Genomic DNA, 15,185 nt, shown 5'->3' on the forward strand with positions numbered 1-15,185 from the left:
TAAAATTAAATCTTATGAGAATCCATTCAGCCTTCACATGATTTGTTCACGTGACCATCCAAGTTCTCTTTAATATGATGTGTAATGAATGTCCAGAATGATTTGACTTTTGAAATCATATGCATAACAATATATCTATATCCACCAAGAATGCATCCCTTTATTTCTTACGGAAATTGATTGTAATTCATGACTCTGAAGAAACTGACAGGACTGAAATCTACATGCCCCTTTTACCGATTGGTCGAAACTTTCCTCGACCAAAGAAATATCACTAGGTGCGTTCAGAGTTGTACCATTGGTGGATTTGGAAACGACCGCTGGCAGCATTAGGTTGCCATCGGTGAACTATGGTAGCCAATTGTAACCGAATGCTACCATTTGTAGCAATTTTTACCTGTAGAACTATGAACGACATTTGGTCAAATTAAAACAAATGGTATCCCTTGGTTACAGTTGGTCACCAATTGTTACCATTTTAAACCATGAAATAAGAAAAATGGAGGACAAAAATAAGTTAATTCTTAGAGCAGTTTTAACATCTTTACAAACACAGAGTGGTCAAAATTATTTCGCAATGATTAACCATATTAGCACCACAAGCATACTTGCAGAAACTTTTCTACAACAAAAAGAGGAGATCACAAGAATAAGAAACTATTATGACCAAATTATACCAAGGTATATGCCTGATGAATTTAGAAGTCATTTCAGACTTACAAGAGATTCTTTTGATTGCTTATCGACGCAAATAGGCAATTGTGAAACGTACAACAAGCCACATGGGCCAGAAGTTGACCCTATTAAGGATACTCTAATGTTCCTATGGTACATAGGTGGGTTCTGAAATTGTACAATTTGCTATATCAATGCAAGTAATTATCATCATTTATATTCTGTTACTAAGATAAATTGAAATATATTGTCTAAGCCTTTAACAAACATTTGTACAATCTAGAAATCTACATCTTTTTTTCAATCATCCACCAATAGGTAATCTGGAGAGTTTCCGGTCAATGACGGATAGGTTTGACGTAGGAAAAAGTTCCTTTCACTTGAGTATTTCGAGAGTTGCAAGAACATTAGAGGACGAAATAATGCCATCTGTTATACAGTGGCCTCGTGGTGCAAAAGCCCACGAGACAAGTGATGCATTTGGAGAGATCTCGGGATTCCTCAATGTACTTGGGGCAGTTAATGGATCGCACATTCCTATTAAGGCTCCCAGAGAAAATCCTAATGCGTATTATAATAGAAAGAAGTTTCATTCAGTGGTACTTTTAGCTACATGTGATGCAAATTTGCAATTCACATATGTTTGGACGGCCAATCCAGGCAGCAACCACGATGCGTCTGTACTCAGATCATCAGAATTGTTTGTCAAGTTGGATGATCTGTTTCATCCAGGATTCTATTTGCTAGGGGATTCAGCTTTTTGCACTCCTAAGCTGGCTTGTGACACCATTTAGAGACTTAAGTAACTTAACAAGAGGCCAACGTCTCTTTAATGTGTGTCACAGCAAGATTAGACAAGTTATTGAAAGAGGTTTTGGGCTTTTAAAGGTCAGATTTAGACGTCTGCTTAGATTTGATGCTTGCGACATGAACTTGATTGTCAAAACCATTCTTTCAGCTTGTGTTTTACACAATATTTGCATCAAAATGAATGTGGAAAATTTTAATCTGTTTGATGACGATAACACCGACAACCATGCTTGTGATAATGCAGAATCAAGACCTAGTGGCTATCAAATGAATGGTGTACGACTACGAAATGACATAATGCAGCATCTTGTTCAATTAAATTGAATTTTAGAGTTAGCCACTCAACAATAGACATGATGTGTTGTTTCAAAAACAGAAAACATATGTTTTGTTAAAAGTTTCATGTACAATTTTGTATAACAAAATTTATCAGGAAATAAAGTTACAAAAATAAAAGATGAACAAATTTCATGAACATGATCGATTGTATGCAACACTTTACACTGTATAACATTAATTAGAATAGCTTTCCTCTCTGCAGGAAAATAATTAGTAAAGGGCATTGCAAATTACTCGTACATGCATCTTACCAAATTGACAGCTTAAGAAAGCTTTTCAATTATTTTGTTCAATACAGCATTTTGCTATTCCTGCATTTCCCGGAGAGTATTCAAAAACTTGTCATCCCTTTCTTCTAAGATTTTGCGCAATTCCTCTGTTTTGTTCTTCTTCCTCCTTTTTTCTGGGGGCGGAGTTGTGTTAACCTGTGGTTCGTCATCCTCTTCCTCATCTGAATCCTCAGTGCCAGTTTTAGTAAGAGAGACTCTAGCTGCTACTGGAGCAAATGTTGGGTGTTTCGCAAGAATTTCTTCCATTTCTTTTTCAAGGAGGAAAGGTCGTGGCCTCTTGTTTCCTGACTTATTTGATTCCAAAACATATTTTCTGTATCCTCTTTTCAAAGTATAAAACCTTTCTCTTGCTTGCTCCCCTGTGATGTTAATATTTCTGGAGGTCTCTTTTTGTTTCTGGTTGTCTGCAATGTGTCTGCATTCTCCTTGTAGATGGAAAGAAGTTTTCTGGACATGTAGATACCCCATTCTAGTCTTCCCTTCTTTTCTGTGTCCACGTACGCGTTGTCCTCACTGCAGTCATTCCCAAAGCATGGGGTATCATCGTATTCATTGATCCTGGTCTTGGGGTTGGTGGATGAACATGCATCATCCTTGCTAGTGTTGCTGTTAGGCGTGGGCTCATTGCTGGTACTTGGACCTGCAGACCTTTTGTCTAGGTACTCTTTCGTCAAACTTTCCACATTTCTGAGATATTCCATGAGGGATGCACTTTCCTTTTTATGGAAGAAATAGTTTTGAATGGCTTTCTTGAAATCCTCATAATCTGTAAATAAGAAATGAAAATTCATGGTAATATAAAGTTTACTCCAAACACCACTGGCATTGATGTTTTTGTAAACAATCTAATATAACCAGCCTTTCCTAATAATTATCTACAAGAAATAGAGACCAAAACAATTTCATATCTAGTTTCTAGACAGAAGATTAGCATGCAAATATTAGTAGAATTGACGGTAAAATGTAGCAGAAATAATAAAATAGCTTAAATTATTTAATCATATATTGCTAATTTTAATCAACATACAATAAGGGGTGTGTGAGTGTGTGTATATACATTTATTACAAATTACATCAAATTAATATTTCAAGTTAATAACAAAAGATTTGTTTTTAATTAAAAATTAAGATTAATATATGTGTAAAATTGAAAATCGTGGACATATGTTACAGTTCTGTAGTCTGTCAACAAACGTGCACGTGTTGTATGTGAATAACTCATCAGATATATCTACAGTCAGATCATTTATGGAGTTAAAAGCGTTCATAACACATAGTCCAGATCTACCCTAATCAGAGATTCCTCCGATTCTAATCCCATTTTCAGGGGTTAGAATCAGAGGAATCTTGGATTAAATCAACTCATGTATTGGCCTACAAACATAAACACCGTAGCTAACTTGGAAAGTAAAAATACTTTATACATACTCTCAGAAATGAATGCTGCTGCCGACTGTTTGACTAAAAATGTTTGTTTTCTGTCGTCTATATCAATAACAATTGAAAAAAGATCTTCGCCGAGGCCTAGTGACTTCTCCAGTCCCGCCATGTTGAACTCTTCTGATGACGTCACGCACCAAACTTGCCTAAGCTCTAGGCTGCCTGTAGATTTGGTGACCTCGTTTAAAATCGAAAGTACACCGATGGTACACGTTGGTAACCAATTGCTACCGATTGCAACCATTTGCATCCGTTGGTGACCTAACATGCCAATTATAACAATCTGTTGAACCCTGAACGCACTTTGTTCAATAGAATCTGAAATTTATATCAGTCAAAGTATTACTGCGCAAGGGAATTGAGGCGCTCATTCTAATTCATCGAAGAAAAAAAACCAAACAAACAAAAGAAGGGATCAACTCTCAATATTACCAATGTCAATAGAATCTAGACCAGAAAAGGGAATTTAAAGAAAAAAGTGTCATCTAGATTTGTTTGATAACTAAAGATTGTACCATCCTTTTTTCAAATGGTTGTGAACTATGGGGATTTTAAAATAGCGCTATTATAGCGAGGGTTCTACTGCAATTCGTAAACTTCTTCATCTAAAACAATCAATTTCAGATTTAATTTTTACAGCATAAGATAAACGTCAGGTACATGGGGTATTGGGGGCCTGGCCTCCCACTTTTTCTCGCAGCAAACATTTTTTCTTAAATGTACATAAAAAGTGAATTATCGTGGCGTTGGCTTAACCCCCCCCCCCCACACTTTTTCGGGAACTTGTGGTAAATTGAATCGAAAGGAAGTAAATGAAGTTATGGGTACTCTACGCTACCCCCACCCTTACCCCTTAAGGGTCATGATTTTTATGATATAGGAAAAAACACGTATATTAACATACTTGTCCAATTTATGGGTGGAAAGGAATGAAAAATTCTAAACTAATGTACAAACTAGCTAATATTTTATAATACAGCCAGAGAAAATTTGAAAATTGAACTTGCAATAAATGTAATATAGGCGAAGAATAGATTAGATGCCTTAAAAATACAAATATTTTTATTCATAATCACACCTTGTGATTCATCCCAAATATCGATTAAAGGTAAGGTAAGAATTCCGTCACATTAATGATGACGTGCCCTGTGTATTGTTGTTAGTGTATACGCGCCAACGGTAGCTCTCGTGTATACACCACAGGTGTAAGAAAGCCTTCCAGTATGTATTAGGGGTATCCCAAACTGGAGAGGGGAAAGGATAAACGATACACCTTGGTGTTAATTGAGGATCTCTCTCTCTCTCTCTCTCTCCCTCTCTCTCTCTCTCGCTCTCTCTGTTAAACGGAAGTTACCACTGTACTTTCTGTAATTTGTAAATAACGACATAAAACTTTCTCTGATTACAGATAATGCAGACACACACTGCTGACATCTGAAACTTAAAAAATACAGCAGATATTGTTTTTTGTACTACCGTATTAAGATGGATAGTAAAGTCATATAAAGTACAGAAAATACAGTGGTAACTTCAGTTTAACAGAGAGAGATAGAGAGAGAGAGAGTTGTTATTAAAATACGAACGTTTTATGGTGCAGTCTTAGTGGTAAAATAAATCGATCTTCCTATTTATTTCTTCTTGGTCATCAAGATAAATTATTCTAAGCAGAGATAGATTAAGCTTTATGTAATATTTTTACACACCTACATTTATCATTTATTTATGGATGAAAGACTGTTATATTTTTACATTGGACTGTGCGTACTTTCCGCGACCTTTAAATACAGCAAAATTTTAGTTTAATTTTAAGAAAAATACTTAAATCTGATTTGAAATTTTATGATATACATTTCAGTATTGAATATGTATATATAAACCTATTTAAAATGACAAAAACGCGATGTACACGAACTTATAGGACAGCCCTCGTGTGTGCATAAAAGACGTTGTGTCGAATAGAACGAATGTCAAAACTGACGTAATTATTTCTAAACACCGCATTTGCACCAAGTACAAAATCCAGATTGTAAGACATGTTATGTATCATTAGAAAGATAAAATTTTCAACCATGACTATAAGTATAAAACCTTATTGTTTTCAAGATTTGACCAAATTACCCCAATAACGTCCCTTGTTGTCTTTAAAATGTATTGTAATAGAGCTAATATCCTGTGCTAATTCCGGGGTTTCCTAATTCACTGTCACTTAGTTTTGAAGCTGTATGAGCCACTTATCTATGCGTGTTTAAATGTGGCAATTTTGGTATATTGGAAAACATCTGTGACTGGAACATTTTTTTAAAAATAAATTTTCGATTTATTTTATCATCCCTTACGAATGGTGATTGTGTGTTTGGGAGGTTGTATGCAAAAAAACACGTAGGATCGTTTTTCAAAATGCAGTAGCAAGATAAAAAGTGAAGTGAGCAATTATTCTTGTTCGTTTATTATTTTTCTCTAAGAAATATAAAGGTACACTTCTTTCTACATATAATTTGCAATTGTGGTAACATATTAAGTAGACTATCAAAATTAGTTATCATGTACTTTTATCCAAAAAATTAAGAGCAAAGTAAAGTTTAAAGTGTACCGCAATAAAAAAAAATCCTTTTCTTTTCAAGTGTGGGAATACGTATATACTTGAATAAAGGTTTTCACAAAATTACAGGACACTAAATCTTTGGCCGTCTCACATAGGTTGAGTAAGATGTACACGATTTGTATGTGTAATCAACAGAAATAACAAAAACTCTGAACATTTCTTATTCCAGCACAACAGTTTGTATCACCTATTAACAAGATTTTCAATGAAAAAGAAATTTACAGGGAACGATTATGCGAGATGATATTTTTTCAATGATAGGAAATTATATAACGCCTATTTCCCATGTTACAGAATGGTCTTTTTAAATGTTGCATATTCATGCATTAGTTTAGAGCGTTTTTGTCAATTTCTATTACTTTTTCAATCAGTGTGAATTGTTCACAATAAAATGATTTTTTTATATCCTTCAAGATAAACAACTGATCGAGTTTCTTTTTAATTATTACCCAGCGTGCTACATGTGTATATAAGCGGCCAATCTAGTCGTTTCCGAGAAAAGAAATCTGTAGTGTTGGGCAAAAGTCCATTATCTAATAGAGATAAAACCAAAAAACCATGCACAACTTCTGTTTCTGATTTAATTTTTTCATAGTTTAATTACCTATCCATTTTTTTCTTTCAAAATTGAGTATTTTCTAAAGAAAGTTTCATAGGATTAAAAGATTTAATAAACAATTAATAGATCTCCAAAGGTCGATTTAATGAATTACAATTTTGTTTTTTATTCAAGTTCATGGCTAGTTAACTCGTTTGTACTGTTCCTTGGTCAATTTACATAAAAATTAATAAAACTTCAAGGATTATGATTAAGAGAAAATAAACAACTGATATCTTAATCATTTAACCTAAAATGAAAATGTTTAAAACAAACTTACATTTAAATTACACCATACCTGTTTAAACTATTCGTATCCATATTTAACAGAACTACGGCATTGCAGTTCAAAAAAACATTAAAAACACATGGAACTCATAACTGAAATAAACGCACTAATATCAATTTTCTAATAATTATATGAGCGACAATTAAATAATTGGATAACATTAAAGGGGCATGGTCACTATTTTGGTAAAAAAAATATTTTTCCAATTTTAATATTTGAAATGCTTCAGTAGGGCATTTTTAATAGGCAATCAAAATTTAAATGTCATTCGTTGAGCGGAGTCAGAGGTCATCGAGCCGGTAAGTCGTTGTTGTTTTGGGCTCCGGTGAAAACTTAAAAAAACAAGTCTTAAACATCTATAAGAGAACTGTAAATCTGCATATGCATATGTCTTGTGAAGGAGGACCCAACTCTGTTGAAACTATTGAATTTATTTAGGTTGTAAGAACTACCTATGCTATCAAAAACTTTCTACACAAGTACATATATCTATTTGTGTGTGTGTCCGTGAGATCAACTCACCCCACGTCTTGTTTGTGCCGTATTGAATAGTGTAGTAGTCAGCGATCCGTGGTCTCGAAACCTGTGTCCTGAAACTTATGTAGACTTATGTCTGATTGTACAAATGCAATTTATTACAAACTAGCATTAAAGTGAATTACTACAACTGAACAATGTCTGAAATGAACACGTCAAAACTTCTTGAGGAAAGTCACTCAATCATATATGGTCAGCCAACAGTAAATATTCAGGGTGATGTGACTTTGGAATCTATTCATACCCTCCTACTCCAAATGAACACAAAACTTACGAGCATTGATTTAAAAAACGATAATCTAGAAAATCGTTTGAACACGATTGAGGGAGAAATTTTGTCTTTAAGAGAAATTCGGGGCTCTATTGACGCAATGGAATCCCGCGCAAAGAAGCTAGATAATGATGTAAAAAGTGTGCAATCCGAATTCAAAAACCTAGAAACCAATGTGAGCTCCTTAGGAGAAGTGTTCGATTCAGTTAAGGAAACGGCAGAAGCAAATAGAACCGTAATAAACAACAACAGGAAAAGCTTAGAACAGTACAGACAAGAACAACAACTTTCCGAAAATATTATGGCTGATAAAATGAAAAGAATGGAAGACGCTAATGAAAAGTTACAAAACTCAGTGACGGATCTCAAGGCGCGGTCCATGAGGGATAACCTCGTGTTCTCAGGAATCCCGGAACAAAGAGGGGAAGACACCGAGGCCCTGCTACAGGATTTCCTCCAGAAAAAATACAAGCTCGAGTACGAAATCTCTTTTGAACGTGTTCACAGAATGGGCAGATGGAACGAATTTAATGAACACCCACGAAATATTGTGGCCAAATTTACATATTACAAGGATAGGGAGTTCATCCGAACACATGCGGCACAGAAGCTGAAAGGATCAAATGTCTGGGTGAATGAACAATATCCCCCGGAAATTGAAGAGAGGAGAAAAAAGCTCTACCCTGTCATGCGTCAGGCCAAGAAAGAGAAAAAACGCGCAAAGCTGGTCCGCGATGTCCTGTACATTGAGGGTGAGATTTATACTTCACCTGTGGAATCCGCCCGTCAAACAGCATCTACGCGACAGACTGGACCAAGCCATGCGAGTCAACAGACACCCCGAAGTGACCGACAGCCAAACAAAAGACAACGCCAAGGATCAACTCCTTCTGGTAAATAGGGACCCGCGGGAGAACGGACTGCGACGAGTGATCTTAAGTTTCTTTCCTTAAACGTATGTGGTGTAAAAAATAAGTTAAATTATCAAGAATTCACAGACTTTATTACGAATTATGATGTGGTAGGTTTCACTGAAACCAAAACCGACGACTGTGATAATATTCAAATACCAGGATATGTAACATTCATGAAAAACAGACGTAAACTTACAAATACCCGCTCTGGTGGAATCATCTTGGCGGTCAGGGATAACATTGTTAAGTATATAAAAATAATGAACACAGACTGTAAATATGTGTTTTGGTTTAAATTAGACAAAATGTTACTAAACTCCACTGACGACTTATTATGCGGCGTTGTTTACATACCGCCTGAAGGTAGTAGATATGCATCACCCGACTGTTTTATAGAAATAGAACAAGAGTTAATTAATATTACAAATGAATCTAAATGTTTTTGTCTTATGGGCGACTTTAATGCCAGAGTTGGTCATTTGAATGATTTCTTCATTTCTGATGATTTTCTAGCGCATCTAAATGGATGTACAGATATTTTTCAACCCGATATTGTTGAACGGGCATTGGTCTTTGAAAGCTATAATATACCGCTTAAGAGAATTGTTCAAGATACCATTGTGAATAATTATGGATATAAGTTAATTGAATTCTGTAAAAATAATGAAGTCTACATTGTTAATAGCCGATTTGGCAGTGATAAAAATATAGGCGGGACAACTTGTAAAAACAGTAGTACTGTGGACTATGTTCTAGCTACTACGAATGTATTTAGAATTTTACAGAACTTTGATGTCACTGATTTTTGCAATTTTTATTCAGATGTACACAATCCTATATCGTTTTCTTTTTCATATTGTAATAAGGAACCAACCCACAGTTGTATAGGTGAAAATCACCCAAGTGTAAAATTATGGTGTCCAGGTAAAGCGGACGACTTTTGTAACAATATCGATAGATCAGCTGTAATATCTATTGATAACAAATTACACGATTTGTCAATGCTTGGCGAGAACATTAGCCGAAGCCATATTACCAATATTACCAGAGAATTATGTGACGTTTTTTCCGGAGCAGCTAGAATAACATTTGGCTTAAAATATAATAAAAACTTTTCGTCGGATAATACAAATACAGTGAACAAGAAACCATGGTTCAATGGAGAATGTAGAGCAGCAAGGAAGAACTTTCATTTGGCTAAACGTATTCATAAAAAATGTCAGTCATCTGAAAACAAAGACAGCCTTAAAGAAATGAGTAAAAAATACAAGCACACAATAGATAAATGCATCAAAGGTTACAAAACGGATTTAACTAGAAAACTTAAGAACTTGCGCTCTACAAACTCCAAGGAATATTGGAAAATCTTAAATACATCAAAATCATCGAATAAGTGTGCTGTTGATATTAATAATATGTTTGATTACTTAAAAGGTATTAATGATTGTGAAAATGACGATGAACCCAATATAGAATATAGTGATTTTTTATCGAATGCTGAAATCGAAATGTCTGATGCTATTCTTAACAGTACCATAGGAGATGAAGAAATATTAGAAGCCGTAAAGAAACTAAAAAATAATAAAGCCGCTGGGTATGATGAGGTGCTTAATGAACACATTTCGGCAACAGTTTCTTTATTTCTACCTTTATATAACAAGTTGTTTAATATTATTTTTGACAATGGTTTTATTCCTGATGAATGGCTTGTAGGTATTGTGAAACCCATATATAAAAACAAAGGCGACCCAACACATCCTGAGAACTATAGACCGATTACATTATTAAGTTGCCTAGGAAAACTTTTTACTTGTATATTAAGCAATAGATTAGAGATATATGCATCAGAGATTGACGTTATCAGCGAAAGCCAGGCAGGTTTTAGAAAAAACTATTCAACTCTAGACCATATAATAACACTACAGTTTTTATCCCATACTCTTATGTCCATGAAAAAAAAACTTTTTTGTGCTTTTGTTGATTTTAAACAGGCATTCGATACTGTCTGGAGAAATGGTCTTTGGAGTAAGTTAATCAAAAATGGAATAAATGGGAAATGTTTTAATTATATCAAAAACATGTACATGGAGATTAAGTCAAAAATTAGTATGAATGGCTTATCTTCCGAATTTTTCAGCTGTAATGTTGGAGTACGCCAAGGTGAAAATTTGTCGCCATTTTTATTTTCGTTATATATTAATGACTTAGAAAAGTTCATGATTGATAAAAATATAATTGGGTTACAGAGTGTTACCAAACCTTTAGAGGATGAACTTTTTATGTATTTTAAACTATGTATTCTTTTTTATGCTGACGACACTGTAATTCTTGCTGAAACGCCTGATGATTTACAAAATGCTCTGAACGAGTTTCATTTATACTGTGAGCAATGGAAGTTAACGGTTAATATAAATAAGACAAAAATATTGGTATTTTCTAAAGGTCCAATGATAAAAAGGGAATTTTACTTTAGAAATGAAATAATTGAAAATGTGAAAGAGTTTAAATACCTTGGAATTGTTTTTTCACGTTCAGGGTCTTTCAGAAAAGCAAAAACACATCTCTGCGAACAGGCACAGAAGGCTATGTATGGGGTCATTAGGAAAATAAGGCAATTTAATTTACCTGTCGAGTGTCAGTTAGACCTTTTCGATAAAGTAGTAATGCCGGTATTATTATACGGATGTGAAGTATGGGGCTTTGAAAATATAGAAACTATAGAACGTATTCATTTGAAATTTTTGAAACATATACTGAATTTAAAAAGCTGTACCCCATCATACATGGTTTATGGAGAAACCGTTATCTGTTAATATATATACTAGAATGGTTTCATACTGGGCAAAATTGTTCACCGGGCCAGAAAATAAAATTGTTCATATACTTTACAAATACTTATTGAATCAATGTAATAATGACTTTTCTAAAAACCCATGGATTGATTGTATACATTCTATTTTTAATAAGTGTGGTTTTTCAAACATTTGGAATGAACAATGTACTGTAAATGTTAATTGGATTACAAATGCTGTCTAGCAAAGGCTTAAAGACCAGTTTGTGCAGAAATGGTCGGCTGATATTGCAAATTCTTCAAAAGGTCATATATATAGAACTTTCAAATTTATTTTTGGATATGAAAAATATTTGAGTATTCTGCCATCAAAACTTCGAAAAATTCTTGTTAAATTCCGTACGTCGAATCACCGACTTCCTGTAGAAACTGGTAGATGGTTAGGCATTCCTCTTAATGAAAGATGTTGCACATTATGTAATAAAAATCAAATAGCCGATGAAATGCACTTTATATTTGAATGTAATGCTCTTTCATGTATTAGACAAAAATACTTGGAACCTAGATTTTGTGTAAGACCAAACACTTTTAAATTTTGTGAATTATTGTCCACTTTAAAACTTAAAAAACTCAAAAAACTCTGTTTATTTATAAATGAAATTTTTGAATCAGTCTGTCCTCCTTGAACATTTGTACTTTTTTCTCATACTTTTTTTTTTCTCTCTAATTTGTACTGTACATGTACCTCTGACTTTATACATACATTTGTAAATATTTATATATATATATGTGTACCTCATGTACCGTCATGTTGACGGTTTGAGTGAAAATAAATTGAATTGAATTGAATTGAATTGAGTTATAAGCGATTTACAGAGCTTACAATTATTTGCTACATGTATGTAAACAAACCCTTTGTTTACATTTTGAATGTTGAAGCGAAATTTCCAGTTTCAGACATAAAATGAATGTGTTAAATGTTAGGAACTGTTTATTTATGCTTAACATGAATAAGAAGCCAGACAAATCAGTATGAAAAAGATTGTTTACTGGTATATTGAACCTATATCAACAAAAACAGGCCACGAGCCTTGTTTACATGACAAAGAATTGTGAGTCCTGCATCTTGTTTGTTACTCTACGACTGACTCTCAAATTTGATTTCATCATTAGAAATGCATTTCTAAATCATTGTAAATAATAAAAACAGAAAAACAGAATTTGATCAAAATCGTGACCATGCCCCTTAAAACTACATAAACAAACTACCCAAATTTAATGATTTTGTTAAAATGACCATAAAATAAAATTAAAAAGGAATTCCACAAATCTTCCGCCGGTGCATGTATAACAAGCCCGAACACAATCGCAAGCTTCCGTAATGTTCTGTAATTGATCGTGGAATCAAATCATGTACGTTGGGTTTTGATTACGGAGAACATGTCCGCGTCTGCGGAAGGAAGTCATAACGAGATAAGATCCTTGGAACATGAGCCACAGTGAGTAGCTTTATCTATGGACGAAGATGAAGTTTTCTCGGGCGTCAAAAAAGCATATTTAGAACGCAATTCAAGCATAGTAACAAACAAGATTTTGCATGTGCGGAATAAAAATTAGCAAGGAAAGAGCTTCAGTTTGTATGTATCTTAGATTAGATGAGGTTTTACGTGGTGCATAAAAGTCTCTCTCTTTGCTGTGGTAATCAGTTAAAAAACCATCTTGTGCTTTAATTGGATTATCAATATGATGGTGACTATATAGTTATGTACATGAATAAATTTTCACATTATAATAAGTTTTTGCTAGCATATTGTGCACATCTATATTTAAAATACTACTTATAGATAAGGTTTACTTGTGTTGTTTTTCTATTAATGGGTTATATCCTTCATTCTTGTATCATATTACAATCCATGAATCTTGTGTTGAAAATTTGCCCCGACTTCAGTAATTTGTTGCAGTTAAAATAAAAATATCCAGATGTCTAACCCGCTTCAACTATGCAGCATGAACTTTATTCCAAATATTTGCTATTCACAATGTTTTTAATGCCAAAACGTAGGGTTATTCCAACTTTATTACAGGCTAGTTTCAAACTGCCATATTGAAACAAATCTAAACCCGTTTCCGTAAAGAGTCCTTCGTTAGCTTAACATCAAATACAATCAGTAAATATTTCCCCTTATGTTTGCATTGGAAATCTACGACGTTCAATTTTCTATAATAACACCACTGGCTTATTCATGCGCCATGCGCACAAAAATAAACGTCTCCACGTGTTTTGAGGATACTTTTTTTGTAAATTTAAAAAAAAAAAACTTTGAATCTTATATATCCAATTTGATATGTACTTTTGAAAAACGATCATTAATATATATACTCCTTAATAAGAAAGATTTTCTCCATAAATTTTGTCACTATATTTTTTGTCGCGGAAGTACATGTAACTAAATGACATGTTTTTATGGCAGTCCCATTTATGTTTAATATCACTAACTAAGAGCGTAAATAATGGCTATATTGCAGCGATACGCAATATTTCATACAAATAGACATCAGTATGAAAAATTTTTGGATGTCGTCGGTCCTATGACACACCAAGCGGTGCAGACAAATTATAAAAAAATAAAAAATATTTTAAAAATAAGGTCAAGATCTAGTAAATGAAAGGTGCCTTCAGGTTTATGATATTCAAGCTATAAGCTCTTTTAATGATGCTTCATAACAATAGCTTTAAACAACTATTTTTTTATGAAATATGAAGGATAAAAGAAACAAATCTTGGAGTTTTGTCTAATGAAATATATCTAGAACGCCTAGTCTCTCCAAAAACGGCATTAAACAAACTCTTGATCTCCTCTTTAAATGATGCCAAATTGTATATAGGTACCGGGATTACTTTTCCCGTAATTAAATATAGAATATCAAAATATAGGTTTATTTTCTACGTAATTCCTTTAAAGCCTTAAAATACGGGAAAAGGTTCATCAAGTAAATTGTGACGTCATAATTGTCCTAGCACCAAAAAGACAGTCTGGAATCATTTAGGCCTACTAGATCTTGACCTTAACTTTGGGAAGTTTACTTCATTACGGTTTTTTAAAAAAGAAGACAAACAGAATGAGACAAACAGGTACCACAATTTTAACCGCGATAAACTAACGTATATGGGATCAAATTTGAAGACATGTAATTACGATTTGGCGAAGAAATCTGTCAAAAACAGAACGAGTCGATACGCAATAAAAGGGTAAATTAATTATTTCACGATTCTAGCTTTGCTTTTCGTGTTGTCGTGTAAAAACTTTTATTAGCAGTCGGATATGTAAAATATACAAAGTTTAAACAATTGGACGTTGGTGCATTTTTTCATTACTTTCTGAAATACAATGAACAACATATTTACTTGATATTAACATTTATACATACTATAGTTAATGCACTTCATTTCACAACAAATATTCTGTTCAACATTATCTTCTAAACTAATGAGAATTATTTTGAAAGTGTAAATTATTTTGAATATTCATATTTGATATTTTCAATGTTATTCATATTTCGGGTCTACTTAAAACAATGTTACAGTAGTGCCTTTTCCCACAATTGCTTAATCACGTATCTGATATTTC

This window comes from Magallana gigas, chromosome 6 (assembly GCF_963853765.1).
Source record: "Magallana gigas chromosome 6, xbMagGiga1.1, whole genome shotgun sequence".
Classification (NCBI taxonomy): domain Eukaryota; kingdom Metazoa; phylum Mollusca; class Bivalvia; order Ostreida; family Ostreidae; genus Magallana; species Magallana gigas.